Genomic DNA, 17,770 nt, shown 5'->3' on the forward strand with positions numbered 1-17,770 from the left:
CTCAGCCTGTCAGTTAAATGACTGTTGCTCATTTCTCTCTGTCTCTCTAAGTCAGCAAGTCACCTGCAATGTATCTCTCCCTTCACTCATATTGTCACTATTACACATCTTCATTAATTGCTTGTGTAAGTACTCGCTGCATTTAGATTACAGTCTTTGCACATAGATGCAGAGTAAAATTAGAGTGTAACTTTTGAACGTCACTGCATTGGTACCAGTAATGGAACCAATAATGATGTGACCACATGGTTGGTCATTTGTTCCACCTACTGAGTCTGTATCTGTTACTAGAGAGTGTCACTAACACATAAGATGAATCTGAGAAACTTGTGTGTGTGGTTGAAATTAAAAAGCAGGCCAACTTGAAGGTGAGCGTTGTCAGCTCTGTGAGAACTGAGTTGCTGTATAAGAATGATCTGAAAGCCTCACAAGGATACTTTAGTATGCAGGTATTATTATTTTATTAAACTGCCAAAAACGACAGCACAAAATAAACCAAAAAATATGTGAATTAATTACTCACCGACTAATTTTATTAATTTTTACTTTAATCCTTATCAATGTTTTACAGACATCTTACTATAATATAAAAAAAATCTTTGTCTGTGTTTGAGCTTCTTTGTCTGCCAACTTTTCCTACACGATCAAGAGTTGAGAAACCAAACTTGGCACACATGCACATCTTGATCTTGATGATGACAGCATGTTGCCAAGCAAACTGTTAGTAATGGGCTAAAATAACCTTAACCTTTTTATAAAAGCAGCAACACTATAACACCTTATAAAAATAACATATTTATATCATAGATAATAACTTCTCATTTATATCCACAAAACCTCAATTATGCAAACCTCTAGCCATCAAGGTGCCTGGCAACCACCTAGTAACAGACCACAATGACTTGTTTTCTGCCTTCATACAACTAGAACATGTAATGAAAGCCTTGCATTGTCTTAGTGTTATATTGTTGCTTAGGAATTAGCAATGTGCAAATATTATTTTTTTTAAAAAATCACATGATTTCAGATATTTGGTGGCCTAAAAATCCAATATATCGGCAATTTATTTCTCTCCTACACATGAAACAAACAGATTTCCATGATATTATGTTATGTGTAGTTATTTTTTAGGTTTTTCCTAAAGCAATATGGCAAGAAAGGTTAAAGATATTCTTGTTTTAATGCTACAAGTCTTGCATTACCTGTCTACACTCTACCTGACTCTGCTTAGATCAGTTGCTTTTAGTTTTTGTCGTGTTCCAAACATGTTGCCCTCTTGTGTTGATAAAACTATTATTATTAAGCATGTTTCCCTTGTCTCTACCTTTTCTGATTTCCATTTGTTGGCTGTTATAAATGCCAAAACCAACATATCAGCAAATAGCTAGCCAGTAAACCAGTTACACTGACATACTGGTCAGGCTATAGTAATAATATATTCTAGTAGTACAATACAAAATTAGAATACAGAAAAAAACTAGAGGTCTATCATAAACAGCATTACCAAATGAAACTTTGTTCGAACTGCTTGGTGTCCCACTTTCATATATCCTCCACTCCACATTTACACATAATTATCTTTGATTAGTAAAATGAGAGTTATACCTTCCTTATTGTATTTAATCTGTGATATAAATGGAAAGGAGGAAATACTAATCCAATGAAACCTGCAGAAACAACAGATATACACAGAGCAAAAACCATTTAGTCCAAATACGAATGTGCAGTTGCTAATTAAGGCTCTGTACATTAATGAAAATGAAGAAGCATTGAAATGCTGAGTGTGAGGAACACAATGACTTTAAAATAGGTTTTTGTACTTTCTCCCAGGTACAAAATCAAATAGGAGGGCAGAATCAATGTAGCATCTCAGAAGACAATACTGATAGCTCAGGTTTCAGCCAAATTGCCCATCTACAGTATGTTGCCATCAAATTGCCAGTGCTCCATGGACTTGAAATGTAATTACAAAGTCTAGGCAATAAAATCAGCTCACAGGACAAGTGTCCTTGTAGACTTTCCATGTCATGTAACGAACCTGCAGTGTCATTAAGACACAGTGACAATTTGCTTGTGCAGCCTGGTAGAGCAGCACATTTTTACAGACAGGGATGAGCAGTTTGCCCACTTTGGTGGAAAACTAATGCATTTTGTGAACTTGTAATTGTGCATGCAATGTATGGTGTTTGAGGAAAAAGTCATTACAGGTGTTGTACTTGGTCCTAATGGTTTTTCAGAGTATTACCGAAGAAAAGATTTGCTACATACTTTAAGAATGTAAAAATAAATCAATTAGAGGCTCTGAAGGGAAAAAAAAATCAATACTCTTGAAACTACACAGTTCTCCATCTTGTCATGACTGTTAAGATCAAACTCTCCTTTTAAAAGCAGACGGTATCAACATGTCTAACAGTGACCTTACACCTGCGCCTGCTGTTCACACCTTCTGCAGATTTAGTGTTAGCACTGAGTTGAGTTTTCCAGTGATTTTAGCTTTGTTCAGCAGCTGAATTTTAAATATGCATTTAATTGTATGCACTCTAACATGTACTTGTATTGTGTGATAAATGGAATTTAAAGCTCTGATATTCTGCAGCATGGCATATAAATTAGTACTACAGAGTCAAAAGATTAATTTGCTGTGCATTAGCTCAGTATAACTTCAAGCCAGTGAAAATCTAAATTCTGAACATAGGACACGTTCTTGCTTTTGGACATGGAGAAAATAAAGCCTTTCTGGCTTATCTAACCACAGAGATAATTCAGAGTAGCTGACAAAGAAACAAGTGTTTTCAGAGAAGTGGAAAATGCACGACTGTCTAGAGCAAGTGTTGTAGGAGTAGCACTAAAGTAGGAGCAGGCCGTCTGAGCTCAAAGATAAAAAATAGACCTATAGTTACCAATCAATCCCCTGCAAAATGACTGCCGCCACTTGCACCTGCATCTCCTGTGCGTTTTATTTTAGACTCAGTAATGAGTCAGAGTGGAGGTGTGAGGAAGTGGAGGAGGTAGAGGCGAGCTGGAGGAGGATACCTGCCTGAAGATAAAATTTATTAAAAGGAACTGTGCACCAAAAATAAGTTGAAAGAGTGTATATAAAGAGGGGCAATATAGTTCAAACAAAAGCATGTATTTATTTTACAATAGGATGCCAGATATGGACAGGCATCTAGCCTGTCTGACCCTTTGCTTCAGCAAATGAGCATGCGTGTATGTTTAGGTGTGCGCTGACCACTATATGATAATGCATCATCAACTTTTATGCACTCATACAGTGTCGTGAGTTTATGTGGGCCTGCCTGTGTCCGCATGCACCTGTGAATGCACACTGGTGCATGTATAATACTGACACAGCTGGGATCCACCAGTCCTTGCCAATGTGTGTGGGTATATATGTGTGTGTGAGTGTGTGCGTGTGTGTGCACGGCGACCAGCTGCGTCCACTGTGCTGATCCTCAAAGCCGCTATCACATTCTGCTTGCATCATTTCACTGCAGTCATCCTGACAGCATCAAACTTGTGAACACATGCCGTTACAAGGCCGTGTTCACTCACATTCATGCATATCACTGTCTCACACAAACCCATTTGCTGACATGAGATATGATTATTACATTTCATTGGTGTTTTAAGCTGTTTTAATGAGTGCCAGAGGGGGGGAAGGTTTGTATTTCAGGGCAGTTTGAAATGACAACCCCTTCTCAATACATCCATTACTGTCAAAATGCTTCTTAAACTTTGAGTCAGGAATGTCTTCAGGCTCCTCAGCTGTAGCAGAGTTTCCCCATGTAAAGGTCATCTGTTACACTGCCCTATAAAGCCAGAGAGCAATAGCTATGTGAAGAGTCAGACAGTAAAAAATAGTACCTTCAATGTGTATCTCCTGGCCAGACAAAATATCAAAAATTGTTGGTTGCTTTTATACGACTACATAAAATCGGTCTTTCCTCCACTTTTGTAATACTAAGATTCCAGTTGGCTGCTATCATGGAATAAATCCTAACATCTTGATTTAGAAACCACATGAAACACCAGATTTTAATCTGGGGGAGTATAATGTGTTTGGATAGAGCTCAGCTAGAGGACTATAATCAGAATAATTATTCTGGTTTCACTCCAGCTTGAGGCCTTTTAGCTAATGACAGACACAACACTGATGATTCGATTTTAAGCTGTCTCCATTTGTACATGACACGTGTGTGTGCAAATATTGTTTGTGTCTATTTGAGCAGTTTGACAGGGCTACAGCATTTGCAGACCAGTTAAAAAAAAACACATTAAAATACACTTGTGGTTATTTTCTGCAGTAATGGGGAACTGAGAAATGTCTTTATCCTTAAATAATGTCTCTCCTGCTGACAGCTGCAGTCCCCGCTGTTTCATGTCTATGTTTTTTTTTTCTGTTTTAACTAAAGAGAACAGGAATCATACGGCAACATATCACAACCACATTCCTAAAAATGTGTTCGGAGCAAACAAGTAGCTTAGATCCTCATAGAGGCACTGAACGATCCTAACAGGAAGCATGCAGACCATGTAGTTTGCATTAATTAAGATCAAAATACACAATCTGTACATCAAAGAAGATGTTGGAGTGCGGTCGTCATCATATCATCTTTCAAAGTTTTTTTTTTTTTTTTTTTCTTGGGTATTATTTATTGCCGATCCCTTCTTAGATCCCCCTTGTGTTTATCTTCAGAAAAATCACTTTTCAGAAATGAATGCAATTCATCAAAATAAATCAATACAAACTATTATCACATTCTAGAGGTTGTGTGCATGCAGTCAAACATGTACACAGAGTTGCTGGCAGTGGCCTACCAATCAATAGGCCGTTATTCAAGCATTTCACATTTCACACAAGAACCAATTCAAAATGTGACAGTATTGATAGTATTGTCTCAGGGTCCCTAGCAATACCACAACATGGTAAAATCCATTTTCCCTCACATAACGAGCTGTCATTTTACGGTTGGACTGAGCTCAATCGTCTCTGCATATAAAGCAGGCAGATTTAGCTGGAGAATGATAACAATAGCACAATTGCCATTGGTATAAATTTCCACCGTGACATCACACAATAGTGATTAGTGCAAAGCTTCAGAAAGCATGCCTCATTTTAAAGGTACCCCTGGTGTTATTAACAATGTAGTCCATTGTTGCTTATAAGTACATGTGCAGTGTCAGCACATGTTGCTCATAATACTCTGACAAAAATCCATTTTTCTTTAACAAGGTGAAAGGAGCCGGTTCTGTGCATACAAAGCAGGTCGATCAGCTACATGATTCTAATGATATCACTATAATGATTTATGCAGAAGGAATATTACCAACACTGAATAATGATGATTTGTTATGTTCTGCCGATGATGGTGTTTGTGGCATGTCAGTTATGCTGTGATGCTGAGGATGTTGATGGTGCTGTAACTTTTGATAGTGCCGCTGCTGTCACTTTCACGTAATGCAAACAAGAAAATCCGATGTTTAGCGACAAATGATTGACATATGAGCAGCGGTGTTATGTTATTAAAGTATTTTCGAATTTTGAAGTGTTTGAGCGACTTATTCAACAGCCTTGAACAAACAAGAATAAAATTTGCCCCCAAACAGAATTTTCCATTAAGTAATTATTGTGATCGAACCACATTAAGCACACCATTGTGCATTACTGGTCCCCAAAGGATAAAGTGATATCCTTTATGGTTATACGGGTCATTGTGTAAGCTCAAACCACCGGTACCTTTCAAGGCACCAACATTTTATCCGTGTGTCTAATTTACAAAACAAATGTTAAGCTGAAAACATCATTAAACAGGTGCACTACATTTCTTCTACACATTTTCTTCCTAAGCTACATGTACTGATCTTTTGTTCCTGTGAAAAAAATATGAAGGAGCAGTTAATTATTGCAGTGTCTCGGTCCTTAGAGCTATGTGATCTCTCACTGCACATTTATTAAGATGTGGATAAAAGAATTGTGGCACTGAAGATAAAGGCAGTTTTGGCCTTTTGATATTTAGCTATTACGTTATAAAATATCTCCCTCGCAGTATTTTTCTTCATCTCTTAACCCATGTGCCATCACACCCACATAATTACTAGATGGAAAGGAACAAATTTAATGTTGCTGGACTGCTTTCTACTGGCTTTCACCCTTATTCACCCATGAAGGCTTGCAGAAATCACTAATTTTCATTTTCAGCAACACTCTGCTTCACACTCATGCTGGGGAATTGCACTGTACAGCCACTCAGCACCAGCACAGGCCCGGAGCAGCTCCACTGGGACCGACCAGGGTTAAGTAGTTTGCTCAAGGGCTTCTCAGTGCTGGTTACTGACAGAGGCAAGAGCACCTCCCATTCAATTCCCTGCTCGGATAACATTTCGGGTGATGTGGGAATGCAATGGATGCATAAAGGCATTTCCTTAAAACCATTCATTACCAGTTCTGATCTTCAACCTTGCTACCTTTTGGCCCAAAACTCAAAGAGACATCGCATATTGTGACTTGCTGCCCTACACTCACGTCATGACTTTTTGTTTGTCATACAAATATTAGAGCAGCTGTGGCTCAGCAGGTAGAGCAGGTCATCTATTGATTAGGAGGTTGTTTTCATCCTGAGCTCCTCTTGTCTGCATGTCAAAGTATCCTTGGGCAGAAGTTGCCCCTGATGCTTCCATTGGAGTGTGTCTGCATTAAAACATAACATAAAAGAAATAAAGGATAGAAAAAAGCGGGGGCGGAACAGTAGCGGGTTGTTAGAACTGTTGCTTTACAGCAAGAAGGTTCTGGGTTTGAATCCACTGGCCGGCTGAGGCTCGTGGGTTCTCTCTCAGCCTGTGTGGGGATTTTGCATGCCATGCATGTTAGATCAATTGGTGATTTTAAATTAGGCGTGAATGTGAGCGTGAATTGTTGTCTGTTTCTCTGTGTTAGCTATATAGATTAATTGCCAAGCTGTCCAGGGTGTGCCCCACCTCCTGTCCAGTGACAGCTGGGATAGGGTCACGCCCAACTATGAACATGAATTGGATACGTGGAAGAGGACTGATGCACAAATGGATGGAAGCTACAATGATGATGTTTTCACATCATTATAGCGGCATTATAGTAATCAATATGTCAAACACTTATCGGTTAATGTTCTGAGGAGGGAAACTGTTAGAGAAACAGGCCCATAATAAAGGGGCTTAGTTGCCTGTAGCAACAAGACTGAGCAACAGCCAGGCTAAACGAGCTTATGGCTAAACAACTAAGACTTATAAGTACATATATAATAAAGTCATTACTAGTTTGGGGTTTTTTTTCAGTTAGTGCATCATAGCAATTTTTGTTTTGTCCAGCCCATGGGCTTGGAGACCTCTATTCTGGTTATACAGTAACAAAGACACGCCCCTATCTCAATGTGTTTTCATCCCAGGGTGTCAAATATTGCTGCCGTGTAAGAAGCTGCGAGAGTCACAAAGATTCGGTGTCGGTGCTTTGGATCCAGCAATACTGAATGCAGGGAGCTAACAGTGTTGTTTGAAAGAGCAACAAATTCTGCATAAAAGGGCAGGACAGTTGGCAGTGGCATAAATCACTAGTTTGTCACATTTAGAAGCTTAGTGCTTTGCATTGTGTTTGTCGTTGTTTTCACTTGCTGTGGTCTGGTTTAAATGAACCGTCTTTACAAAATGATCCATGTAGCTGGAAAAATTACCTGAAAGCAGTGCATTTAAATGTCACAGGTCTTGAACAAAAACCCATATGTAACAAACTGGGAATGGGACCAGGCTCACCATTTGCCGCAGGGGATGTTTAATGGCACAACAGCAAAGGACACCTCACAAGCTTCCATGTTTTGTTTTGGAGGGTTTTTTGGGGGGGTGGGGGTTTCTGTTGTTTTTGTTTTTTTTACAGTATTTGATGACCTTAAAGTGAGATTGGGCTGTCCAACCATTTTTCGGGGGGTCCCCCCCCCCCCCCCCTTTTCCCCCTTGGCATATAAACTGCAATAATTCACGAACACAACTGTAAAACCTGAACTGAGTGATCTTGGTTACTCGTTTGTAATGTTAGGCAAGTGCAGTGTGTCTGCTCTGTGCTCATACATCACACTTTATGGTCAAAGTTTTAGGAATACTAACCCTAATGCATAAACCAGCTGCAGGCTGGTGCACTGTACATACAGGCAATGGTTTAGAACAGAAGTGGCTAAGTCAGCAACTGAATTGCATGTTTAATTTACGCTTACTCGTTCCATCCATGTGTAGCCACAAGTTGCAGTATATTTCAGGATATATTAAGGGCAACAGCAATAAACTCTCAGCATGTAAAGATTAGGAGAAGTTTGTTTGTGGAGCGCTTAAATTAATAACGACTATTTTGGGTTATGCTTCATCAAAAGGCACATTTTAAATGTACAAGTTCAACTTCTTACTTCTGTATTTCTTCTCTGCCTTTTTTCTCATCAGTATTCTGATGTGCATCCTCTTTTTCTTTCTCCTGAGCTATACGTTGATGCACAATGTGATGAAATATGCAGCACAGCTAATGAAAACATATCTAATTACATCATGGCAATATAATATGTAATGTCTTTCAGCTCCTTTCTCTCCGGTAAATGGCGGGTCTTACATCTTAATAATGTAAATTTTCTCTCTCTCTTCTTTGGCAGATCTCTGTCACTTAACGGGAAACAAAGCCTTTGTATTCAACACAGTGATGAGCTAAAGGTGCGTCCTGACATTTATTTCTCTATTGTGTACGTCTGTGTGTTTGTGTGTTAAAACAAAAGGCCTGTAGAGTGCCATTAAGACATCAGCCCCACTAGCCTGTTTAGCATTACATTTAACTGGCGCTCTTCCATTAATTTTCCACCCTTCCCATCTTCTTTTCTTTCTTTCATTTAGACATTTTGCAGTTTTGCCTCCATCTCTCTCAGTAATGATCCCCATCCTTCATGATTAGTAGAAAATTATTCAAAAATGTTTAGCTTGTATTTGCCTTCAGCAGCTTGTTAAGGAGAACTTGTAAAAATTCATATTTAATGTGATCTCATGCCTGAAAATGTAGCTTACAATGCATTTGCCCTTTGGGCACATGTTCTGAAAGTCACTGTATCGCACACCTCACATCTTCCATACTAAGCATTTTTCTATTTGCCTGGAAAAAGTTGAATAGATTAAAGGCAGATCTAATCGATCGTGAATGTGCTTATCTGTGGCTAGCAGGCTGACAAGCCGATTCCAGAATGGCACAGTCTAATCATTCAATTGCAGGCTGCAGACGGGAAAAAGAGAAATATGCAGAAGGACCCAAAAACAATAAAAACAAATGCTTGAATTATTTGATGAAGCCTAAAAGAACTGAGATGCCATGGATGATGAAGGGCAAGCAATTTGAGAAGCCTGATGGCTTAAAAACATTTACATATTCAGGGTAAAAAAGGCCTATTTGGGTTTTTTTTTAAGGAAAACGATAAATTTCAAAAGTTAAATTTGATAAACCAATTGTTCTGTTATTACTGGACCACAGGGTCTGTATGGGTTTTAAAACTGGACATAAATTTTTTCCTTCATCTCAATCTGCTTAAATTTGCTTTGTGGCTTCCAATGAACGGTGTCTCCAGTCACAACTATTGATTATGCTCGTAACTCATTATGAGCCTTGGTTTCAAAAGGTTTTAGCTATGCTGTGCGCTGATTGGATGTTTAACCTTTTGACCTCTAAATCAGCATCTGAGCACACTTTCTATAATAGAAGACACATATCCAGATGACCTCTTCTGTCACTATGACAATTTATTGACAGGGTTCTCACAATGTGTGCCTCAGCATTATAAAATAAAAAAAACCTGAAATTGCACTAAAACGTGTATCTGAAAGATTCTCAGGTCACACGCAGGTCTCTTTTACTCGCTCGCTCTCTCTCTATCTTAGCCTATTCCTTCTAAAAGAAAAAAACTAATTTATTCTGTTTTTATATGGCTATATGTCCACGCATGTGGCTGCCCTGGGCTATTTTTTTCAGTTGCTTTTTTTTTTTCTCATTCCATACCAGTTTCACACAGAGAGAAAGCAGGACATTAGGACTAGCATTCATTTTCCCTCTTCACTCGTTTTGCTTTTTTATGATACGGGGAGATAGTTTCTAAATTACACTCTATTTCAGCTTACCGCCAGTGCAGCCACAGAGCTTTGCCTCATCCAAAGGCTTGAGGCTTGGGAGAATTAATCTTGTCAGGCAGCAGAGCTGCAAACTTCTGCTGCACAATCGTCAGCACAACTGTCTTAGGTTCAATGAGACACGTTGTAGTTTCAAGTATTAGTTGGGATTTCTCATGAGAGTCTAAGCTGTTGATGTATACTTTGGCTTTGTTTACACGAAGCGCATTCTTTGACTCAAATGCATATTTTTCAAGCAGAAACTAACAAACTATAATGCTTACAACAGCATCATTGCAGATGAGGTCCAGTGACAGTGTAACAATCCCAAAATGAAATATTGAAGTGGGAATTCCTTCAAAACAATAGCGTAATTGATTGATTGATTGAATCTTTATTTTGAACATGTTGAAAAAGTATAAAAAAAAAATAGAATTAAAAGAGACAAATGAACAAAGCAAACAAAAGGAAAACGAGCAACGTGCAACCACAACTCCAAATAACGTCCATGTTCAAAAAGGAGCAGGAAGAAGCATAAACTTATTTAATCCCACCCCTTTTCCACTATCTAGTATCAATAGACTACAGAAATACCTCCTTGTAATTACATTATATGTTATGTGTAATTTTTTTTTTTTTTTTTTTTTTTTTAATATATACACATATATGTTTCTATCTATCCATACCTACGTATATACACACATACGCACATATACACATTTTCAATAACCCCATTAACACCTGAAGGATACACAACCTACAATTTTATATATATTTAATATATATATATATATATATATATATATATACACACACATACATACACACACATACACATATATATATATACACATATATATATATATATATATACACACATACACATATATATATATACATACATACATACATACATACATACATATACACATACATATATACCCATACCAACAAACCCGTGCATGCGCACACACATGAAAATATTAGACAAGAACACCCTATCAAATCTCTACCTTTTCCCTGTACCCTGTAAAAACCATATCCTTAAACCGCTTTTTAAACTGCGCCATGCTTGGACATTGCTTCATATCTTTACTTAGTCTGTTCCACAGCTTCACTCCACACACAGAGATGCAAAAACTTTTTAATGTTGTACGGATACGAGGATGTTTTAAATTTAATTCCCCCCTCAAATTGTATCCCTGTTCCCTTTTAGAAAACATTTTTAGAATATTGTCAGGAAGCAGGTTATTTATTGCTTTATATATAATTTGTGCTGTGAGAAAATGAACCAGATCTGTGAATTTTAGAATTTTTGATTTTAAGAATAGTGGATTTGTATGATCTCTGTAACCAGTTTTATGGATTATCCTTATGGCCCTTTTTTGTAATATAAAGATTGATGATAGCGAACATTTGTAAGTATTGCCCCAAACCTCTGCACAGTAATTCAAATACGGTGCAATCAGGGAACAATAGAGAATGTGGAGTGATTTGTGGTCCAGAATGTGTTTTACTTTACTCAAGATTGAGACACTTCTTGAAATTTTGTTATGTATATGATTTATATGAGACTTCCAGTTTAATTTATCATCTATAATCACACCAAGAAACTTATGTTCAAGTACTCTTTCAATTTCCACACCATCTACATGAATCTGCACTTGTGCATTTCTAAGGGAATTCCCAAATAAGATAATTTTAGTTTTACTTAGATTTAGCGATAGTTTGTTCCTGTTAAACCATTTTTTAATTTTGCACATTTCTGAAGTAATTGTATCCAGCAGCTCCTTTAGATTCCCCCCAGAACAAAAACTATTTGTGTCATCTGCAAATAATACTAATTTTAATATATCAGATGCCTTACAAATATCATTTATATAAATAATAAATAATTTTGGACCCAGTACAGAGCCTTGTGGAACACCACAAGCAATGTCCAAGCATGATGAGGAATGGACACCCAGCTTCACAAATTGTTTCCGGTCACTTAAATAATTTTTCACCCATTGCAGTACAACCCCCCTAATCCCATACCGTTCCAGTTTATTAATTAATATGTCATGATTGATTGTGTCGAATGCTTTCTTGAGATCCAGAAATACTCCAGCTGCATACTGTTTCTGATCTATAGCATTCGTAATCTCCTCAATTGATTCGATTAATGCCAGAGATGTTGATCTTTTTGATCTGAATCCATATTGACTGTCAGAGAGTAATTTATATTTATCTAAGAATTTGTGTAATCGTTTATTAAACAGGTTTTCTAGGATTTTGGAGAATTGTGGTAGTAAAGAAACAGGCCTGTAATTTGTGAAGTGGCGTCTATCCCCGGTTTTATACAGCGGCACAACTTTAGCTATTTTCATTTTGTTTGGCACTTTTCCCGTCTGAAATGATAAGTTGCAAATATATGTTAGAGGTCCTACAATTCCTTCAATGACCTTCTTGACGATTTTCATGTCAATATCATTACAATCAGTGGATGTTTTATATTTACACATGTGTACAATGTCAATTATTTCTTTTTCCTCCACTGATGTGAGGAACATTGAGTTAGGGTTCCTATCAATCAGGTTTTCACTACATTCTACTGATGGCAGTGACTCAGGAATTTGTTCTGCCAGTTTTGGTCCAATATTTACAAAATAATGATTAAAGCTGTTGACCTTATCAGCAGTGTTTTCCATAATATTGCCATTATCGATAAAGTATTGTGGATAACTTTGTTGTCCAGAATTATTTTTAATGATACCGTTTAAAACATCCCATATTCCTTTCATATTATGTTTATTGTTGTTCAATATTTTACTATAATACTCCTTTCTACATACACGTATAATATTGGTCAACTTATTTTTGTATTTTTTATATTTATTTTCAGCTTCTTTTGTTCTTTGTTTTAGGTATTCCCTATAGAGTGTATTTTTCTTTTTACATGCATTTTGTAAACCCTTAGTGAGCCATGGTCTATCTGAATATTTGTGCTTTCTGTTGTATTTTATTGTTGGACAGTTTTTATCGTACAACTCCATGAATATTCTTAAAAATATGCCATATGCAATATCAATATCAGCTTCTTTGTACACCTTGTCCCAGTCCTGATTTAATAGATCGTTCTTAAATGCAGTCATAGTTTCTTCTGTCCTTACACGTCTGTATCTCAGTTGTTCTTCATGCTGATTTTTCTTATAATTAGTGTCATAAACTGCAAAAACTGGTAGGTGATCACTGATGTCATTAATTAATATTCCGCTCACAATGTTGTGTTCCATATTGTTAGTGAAAATATTGTCAAGTAAGGTGGCACAATGTGGTGTAATTCTGCTAGGCCTGGTTATTTTAGGATGTAAACTCAAACTGTACATAGTGTTTAGGAATTCGTCGGTCATTTTATGCTTTTTTGGATTCAACAGGTCAATATTAAAATCACCACAGATAAACATAACTTTTTGATTTGTTTTAGAGAATATTTCCTCTATGAAGTCATTAAATACTTGAATACTAGAGCCAGGTGTTCTATATATACAGCTAATTATTACATTTTTTTCTTTTTCCTTATAAATTTCAATTGTTATACATTCTAGTAAATTATCAATTACAGTTGTCATACTTTCTACCACCTTGTAGTTTAGGTTTTTATCCACATACACAGCTACTCCCCCTCCACTCTTGTTCCTTCTATTTACAAAATTCACTTCATATCCCTCCAGTCCAAAGTCCATTCCTTTCTCCGCATTGATCCATGTTTCAGAAATGGCAATAATTCCAAATGGATTTGTCAACTCATTTAGATATTCCTTTATATTGTTGAAGTTGGCATACAGACTTCTGCTATTAAAATGGATTATTGATAATTTATTTTCCGTGTTGATGGTGTGCTTAAACTGTTCATCAGTGAAGTAGCAGCAGTTACAGCTGATGTTGTAGAAGAAATTATTTTCCGGGTCTATATCCTTTTCTAAGTCTAGAACATTATGGTCTGTGTATCGAAATGTTCTCAGTTCCAGATTATCATAAAGAGAATTCCAATGAGTCATGTTGATATTGTTGCCGGATGCAGATGAAGTTCTTTTGGACTGTGCCATGTGTTGTGTTGTGTGTCACGTCACATGTGTATTCATACCTCCAGAGTAAGTTGACCTCAGTATTTGTCCAGCTCTTCCATATTTCTGATGACCAACACTTTGGCTTGTTCCGGTGTTCCATTGAGTTTAATGAATACTTTGCAGTTGGTGGTCCATGTATTTTGAATTTTTCCCTGTTTCTTCAAGTAACGTGCTTTCCTGGCAATGTCCGCATTTCTTTTTATCAGATGTTCGTTCATGAAGACATCGGATCCTTTCAGTTTCCTTCCTTGTTTTAACAGTGCTGTTTTCTGTTTTCTGTTTGCAAATCTCACAATGATGGCTGGTTTGTTACTGTCATTTTTTCGGGGTAGAGGGTGGCAAGCCTCAATGTTGTTATAATCCACTTCCACACCTTTGGACCGTAGAAAGGTAACCACTTGATGCTCCGTGGAGTTGACATCTTCCTCTCCTGGCCCTCCTACATTGTCAGTGGCGACCGCCCGGGCGTATGACCGGGGTTTGATGCGAAGCCCCGTGATGATAACATCGTTCATCCGGGTGTACTGCTCCAAATCCGCCACTCTGTTCTCCAGGTACGCCAGCCGCCGATCCTTCTCGGCGTTCTGGATGCGGAGAGCCTTAACTTCCTCGACCAGGTCCAGGATGGCTTTCTGCTGCAGTTTGACAGTAGAAATCTCCCCTGTCATAAACTCCAGCGACTTCTTAATATCGTCTCCTTCCTCGGCTGACAGAACTTTTTTCGGGCCCATGCTGAGAGACGCTCTCGTAGCTTTGCCGTGACGACCGGCTAGCAAAACATCTACATCGCAATGTATTGATAATGTTTTCTGATCAAGTAATGATCTGATTTGCTGTTTACAATACACAAAGTGCACCAGTGGGCTCATGATTGCACTTCTCAGCATTTTTGCTATACGAGTTGTGCATTTGGGTATAATAGACATTTGATCTGGATGATCTTAAAAGCCATGAGCTCATGATCATTCAAAGAGAATTATGTCACCCAACAAATACAAGGATCTACCACCCAAAAACAACCAGAAGCTGCACATCTGACATCTGATTAATTCAATTATTATTATGTATTATTTCCCTTTTTCCTCAAAAGAGCTCAAATGTGTGATTGAAGGAAAGTCTTAACATATTGCTTTTAAAAGAAGCCATACAAGTTAGACAAACTGTGCTCTTAACAGAGAAAAATATAAATGTTAACACAGTGAGCATAGAGTCAGCGGTAGGTGTAACCCAGTACTGATAAGCCATTCCCGGGAGTGTAAAGTAGAGCTGCAAAATGCTGTTAAAACTCATTAACTATCAGGCTCATATATCTTTAAAATGTGACACTGATGGGGGTCTGGGAGGACAGATAAGAAGCAGGAATTCGGGACAAGGAGATTTCTTTCCACGGATTTACACAAACACACACACGCAGAGTTTTAATGTCCTCTACCAGTATTGATTATCCAGCTGTCTGACTGATTGAGAACCAGATATAGAAAATCACACATCAATAAAATACTAAACCTGAAGAGTTTAAAGGCACACCCCTATTCCAGCCTGCAGAAAAACACAAACAGCTAGCGTGCAAATAAATTATTCCCGAGATCTACTGAGCTGCAACAGTGACAGTTTGAGATGTGAGTAAGTAGTGAGTAAACACCTGAAATCTACTTTTGACTGGTACTAAGAACTAAAAGTTCAAAATCAAATATCCTTATCCAAGCTGCTCCATATTGCACACTAAAATAGCAAAATACTGAAGGTTTGAGTTGAGTAATGGTAGAGGATTTGCTTGGTTTGAGTTTTATGGAAACTGTTGGTGAGTGTTCTGAATAACACCATCAGCTTAACTGCTGAAAACAAGCTTGATGAAGATGTATCAGAAGTCCTGGAGACAGACTTTCTCAGCTTTAGAACAGAGTGAGAGGGCTTTTTATCCCCTTTAGATGACACTCTAAGTGACAAATGATGAAACGAGTGTGTGAATTTATTTATTCAGCAAATGGCATAATTGCTCATTTCAATTTATGACATTTTTTTCCCAGTGACACAGCAGACTTGTTATGTGATTTCTGCAGTTTCAGCCACTAAGCATTTTCAGCTATAAATGTTCCTTAAAATATGAATCCTGCTTGTCTATAATCTTGTGAAATAATAAAGGCTGTGTGAGAGCTTGCTGAGACACAAAAACAGAAAGAGCTTTGTTGGTCAAATAATGCGTGCCTACTAATTCTTACTGAGGAGCAGTGGGGTGTTCCTCTTTGTTGCAGTGTGATTTTGTGAGAAAAATCAGACAACTGATGATTGCTTATAAAATAGTGACACAGGTGATGATGCAATCATCAAAGCTTTGGGAACACTGCATCAGGTAACAATGTTTAATTTTGAAGCTTAAGGGATCTAATATCAGGAGAAAATGGCATTTCGGAAGAGAGGGAAATTGCTTTTAGGTGCTCAAAGGATGCAAGAAATGGAGTTATCCTTCAATATGAGATTACAGGCTCGGCTTGATCAACCAAGCCTTCCATCACAAAGCCACCTGCACTGGATTGTCGCGAGAACGAGCGAAAAAAAACAATACCTTATGACCCAAATGTCGTGTTTTTTTGGTTTTTTTATTGCTTTTAAAACATAGATCGCCCATTACGTGTGGCTCAAATGGGATGGGCAGACGGACAGAGGCATAGTTTTATGATTTCGATTTTAAATGACAGATAAATAGATTTTTCCTGATCCCTTAAATACAGACCTTAGATGGCTTTTCATTTTAATTCCATTCTACTCCGCTTTGGCATTTATCTGTTTTATTGTGTCCTGAATTTGTATTCACTGCTCTGTTACAACTGTTTCAACTTGCACAGCTCTTCATTGAGCTGTTCAGCTCTGCATTTCATTGCTCGGTTTCTTTCTCTTGTTCTGTCACTACATTTCACTGCACACCATGCAGAGATCGAATGTAAATATCCTATAAGCATCAACACACATCTCAAAACACAACTGAGCAAAAAAAGAAAAAAAAAGAAAGAAAAGAAAAAAAAAGAGTGAGAAGAAACAGAAAGAATGAGCAGATAAATGTGTGCAAAACCGTGCATCATAAACCCATAAATCCCGGACGGAATTGGAGAGATGGAGGGGAAGAGAGAAGGATGAGAGAGAGAAAGACAGGGATCCAGGGAAATGAGGAATTCAACAACAGAAGAATATGGAAGACTGGAAGAAGAGATGCAAATATGGATGACTGTTAACAGAGACAGAGCTGAGAACTACAAGCAGAGAATGAGATTGAGGCAAAGTGAAAATCAGGAGGGAGCAAAGAAAATGTCAGGAGGCAGAGATACAGAAATACAGAGAGATAGAGAGGGAAAAAAAAAACAAATGTAAGCCCCCGAGGATTAACTCTCTCATTTCTCTTTGGGGAAGAATGGGAAAAAAAGAGGATTTCCACCTTCTATCCTCTCAGGCTCCCTTTGATATCTCTCTCTTTCTGTCTCATATTCTAATATCTTTAGTCTCTATTCATCATGCTGGAA

The 17,770-nt window shown here is 37.7% G+C and overlaps 1 protein-coding gene across 1 annotated transcript in view; it reads left to right on the plus strand.

Annotated features, from left to right (window-relative positions):
• cdh11 (cadherin 11, type 2, OB-cadherin (osteoblast)) overlaps positions 1-17,770 on the plus strand; it is a 95,257-nt gene that overhangs the window by 29,932 nt on the left and 47,555 nt on the right. The window contains exon 2 of the mRNA XM_085369627.1: positions 8,661-8,718. The gene's annotated coding sequence lies outside the window, so the exon portion shown is untranslated. The remainder of the gene's footprint in view (positions 1-8,660; positions 8,719-17,770) is intronic.

The sequence above is a fragment of the Diplotaxodon limnothrissa genome, linkage group LG13, assembly GCF_057381915.1.
Source record: "Diplotaxodon limnothrissa isolate DT_005_m linkage group LG13, D_limnothrissa_male_GT1.1, whole genome shotgun sequence".
Taxonomy (NCBI): Eukaryota; Metazoa; Chordata; class Actinopteri; order Cichliformes; family Cichlidae; genus Diplotaxodon; species Diplotaxodon limnothrissa.